The following is a 4,347-nucleotide window of genomic DNA, read 5'->3' as shown; positions in this document are numbered from 1 at the left end:
GTTGTAGTGAAGTGTCTTTTTCTTGTTACCGTGGTTATACTCAATACATTAATATAAATCAGTATTTCTTATTTACAAATATTAAATAACCTTGGATTGTAGCTAAATTACTCAGAGTAGACTTAATGAACCACAGTAGTAGAATACAACCACCCCTTATTCTTGTGAGCATTTCACACATACAAGAAAGAGTCCTTTCTACTTAGGAAATTTTTCCTATATGTACAAAGTTTGTAGCAGTTCAGAACATGCCGGGGTGGGGAGAAAAGGCTATAATAAAGTATCTTGGAATAATGCATGACTGTCTTGCTGAAACCTTCAATAAGTATGCAAAATAACAAAACAGTACTAGAAGCCATGCCAGAATTATCCCCGTCGGAACATTTTGCAAGACAATCACTCACACTACAAAGAGCTTATAACCCACCTGCTCTCAGCAGTCAAGAACATCAACACTGGAGGGAGCTGTTAGGAGTGAACGTGGAGCACTGGTACCAAACTGTATGGGAAACAGCCTTACTAGAAAAGCTAACCAACAAACCAAAACTAGCACAGGGACAAATAAACAAGGATGCCTTCACCCCAGTGTGGTTCCCCTTTACACACACAGCCCAACAAGAACCCAGCGACAGGATGCGAATCGACATGGCTAACTTGACCCAACAACCCTTCATACACAAACAAAACTTACTGTAGCAACTTACTGTAGCCCCCCTGAACACGAATGAATGAATAGAAAGGGAACCTAAGCATGTGACTCTGACACAAAAACCTTGCACATACACTGTAAAAATGCAAGTTTACTACGCCCCACCTCTCTTCCACAACCTTATACTGTATACAACATCAACGTCTAACATCGAATAGAACTGATCTGTTGAAAGGACTGTATGATGCAAAAACAGAGATGTATGTACTTTTGTAACCCAAGAAAATCTTTAATAAAAACAATTTAAAACAACTAAGAGCTGAAACCTGCAGCTCTTTGCACTGCAACACATTGTTGCAGTCTCATTTAGAAACCTGAAGTGCATAAGCCAGGGCTTTATCCTTCACCCTTCCAGTTTTCAAAGTATGCAAATACTAGCTACTGATAAAATGGAACAGCAATCAATTAAAAGGATTATGATTTAACTAGATCTTCAGCCACTGTATGAAGTGACCAAAACCCTGTTCATATGGTAGTAGTGTTACTCAAGAACCATTTCTCCAGAGTCTGATCCCATATTGCTACTGTGTGTTTGAGTGAGGCATCTAACTGGGCTGTCAAAGTCCCTGTTACTTGCTAGTCATAGAAACATTTTCACTATTCAAGCACAGTGGTGCCAGCAGGACAGACTTTGGGAGTCCTCTTGGTTATTCTGCCCCAAAGCAGAAAAACTCTAGTTTAGCACATATTGAAGTGAAGTAATATATACCACCACTATCTACAGAGGAAGATCCCTGTATGCCCAAATTTAGGAATTTTATTACAAAACTTTTGACCTCTCCAGCACTCAGGTTTACGCATCCTGATTATATGAGGAAAGTTCAGTGACATGAGATATTTCATTTCATTTCACTGTTCATTTGTATACTGCCTCTCTATATTACTATACACAAGGAGGCTTGCAAGCTGAAGAAACAACAAAACAGTGAAGATCACACATGTACTAACAATGTGATTAAATACAAAAAAGACCTGTATAATATGTAGTAAGCGTTTCCTAATCTGAGCTGAAACAGACACTAGTGATTTTGTCTGGCAGACTGATGACATCTCAGGGTTGAAGCCTCAACCTACCTTCCAATTCCTATTCTCATACATTTTAAAGCTGTACTACTAGCGTACCCCTGTAACGTGAACAGACAAATCTGGGACTTGGATCTAACATTCTGCCTCTGACAGCCATGCAGCTCAAAGGAAGTTGAAACTAATCACAAAGCTGGGTCATTTCCCAGGATTTTGTAGCTTGTGTGAACATGTAAAGCCCTTGACACAATGTATTAATGAGCAGTGAATTAACAAACACCTATTCAACTAACACACAGTGCTAATGACAGCTTTAAAAGTTGAACATTTAGACTATCCAACAACTGTTACATTCTTCCAGTATATCTAGGACTCAGTCCAGTTATGGCAGTGAGGAACCTGAGCACAGACTCTCATATTACTTTTAACAGTAGAACTTTATAACCCAAAACTAAACCAGTTGTCTTTGCTGAGAGAGGACCTCAGTGAAGGAGATGCTTGTGGAGCAGCAGCCCAGGCCATGTTGACCCAGTGTTCTTCACAGTTAAGAGGCTAGTAATATTTAACTCCATGTACGTTTGAACGAGATGAAAAAAGCAAGACAACAGTAAGCAGACAGAAATAGTTGCATTAGCAGGGGCAGAGAGTAAGGAAGTCAAAACTTTGCCTGCTTCAAGTTTAATAATATGTGAGGTTTTAAGAGTAGGCTTGGTTCCACACTTTGCTCCTGCCGTTGGGAACTACCCAGAACACAATGTAGTACAGTGGTGGCATTTGCCAGTTTCCCCTTCCCCTGCAGCCTCCAAAAATCTACTCTGAAAGACGGAGACACCTTCTGGATTAGTGTGTGAAGGCTGCAGAGGGAACTGGAAACAGGCAAGTCACCTCCCTTCTACCAGTGAGATCCCTCTGCTATATCAAAAGCTTCACGGACAGGAGCCCTTCCATGTCGGGAGGGTGAAATCTGGACAGATCCATCAGGCTTATACCACTAATAGTACTTCCCAGCAGTTGGAATGAGTTCTAAATTGAGAAGATGCTTAACAAGCATTTGGAAATAATTATGTCTGTGTTCAGGGCTGTAGAAGGACGTGAAGATGCTAAAAGAATGTGGCAGGGCTGCCCCTTGTTAGTTTATATTGCTCTGGCATCCTCAAGACACCAGGACACAAACATTAAAAGGAACCAGTATTTTACGCCAAGAAAACAAAACTGCACTGTGTGCAGTTTTTTATCTTACTTCTGGGACAGCTGCTGTGCCTCAAGTAATGCACGTAAATAAGTCATTTGATGGACATCTCAAGGTATAAAATTAATATGGAATAAGTCTGTGGCCAAGTCACTCAGCCAATTCACAACAAATGCAACTGAGTGGAACTGCATTTTCTTGCAGTTAAACATTTCAGATATTTAACCATTTAATCTCTCCAACCACCCACCTCACAAGTTAAGAGACATTGCTGTTTCTCACCTCTTTAGTGAATGGCATAGCAGATTGGGACAGGTGGAAGCTTCAGATAAACCTGTGGGAAAAGGGGGGGGGGAGTCAGTATTGTCCCACATTATGTACATGCATTCCGAGGACTCACCCACTTCACCCTTCCCCCACCCTTTATTGTGGAGCAGCATTGGTGTTAAATAGCATATACTTGTTGCACGTTCTAATTGATGTAGGAGGCGATGACAAACCCCCCCCCCCAATATACAGTGGAACCTCGGTTTTTGAGTGCATCAGAAGCTGAATGGCTTCTGGGGCACATTTCTCGGTTTTCTCAATGGGATTGAGCCTCGGTTGTCGAACATTTCGGAAGTCGAACGGTCTTCCAGAACGGATTACATTTGGCAACAGAGGTTCCACTGTATTTCATACACATTTATAATTGTATACATGAGACACTGGAAAGTGGACGTTCTTTGCGGCTTTTGTATTGTACCTGCGGGCTTACCTTTCTCTTTCTTTCTTTCTTTCTTTCTTTCTTTCTTTCTTTCTTTCATTTATATTCCACTTTTCCACTAAGGTCCTCACGGTGGCATACATGGTTCTCTCTCTCCCCATTTAACCTCACAACCACCTTGTGACATAGGTCATGGGAGGTCACCTGTGATAGGGATGGAGGAGGCTGGGAACGCTGGGCACAAATATGGCTGTTACTTTTCAATATTTTTTTTTAAAAAAATCAATAAAAATAAACAACACCCCACCCCAAATTACACACATCATTAATAAAGAGCTGCTAACTCTACGTTGCCCATACATGCAAAACCATCACTGACTTTCAAATGAAATGTTCCTTTGCCATTTTAGTTAGCTGTGCTTGAGATCTAATCACCCACCATATAATAGTCTCATTAAATACAGCACTGCTCTATATCCAAGTAACTATATGAGGAAGGATTATAGGAATGAGCACACCAGCTCTGCCCCTGTCACCTTCCTCAAGTTGGAGCAAACTTCTGACATAGGGAGGCTTCCTTAACTCGGGGACTTCAAAGATTCTAAAATGTGCTGGGAACCTCCCCATTCCAGATATTTGCCCCCAGGAGGTCAACTAAAATGGTTGATTGTGTTGTGTTCCTCATTACGCAAACAAAAACAGAAGCAAACCAATCCGAGC

Source organism: Podarcis muralis, chromosome 6, assembly GCF_964188315.1.
Source record: "Podarcis muralis chromosome 6, rPodMur119.hap1.1, whole genome shotgun sequence".
NCBI lineage: Eukaryota > Metazoa > Chordata > Lepidosauria > Squamata > Lacertidae > Podarcis > Podarcis muralis.
This window is presented reverse-complemented; position numbering follows the sequence as displayed.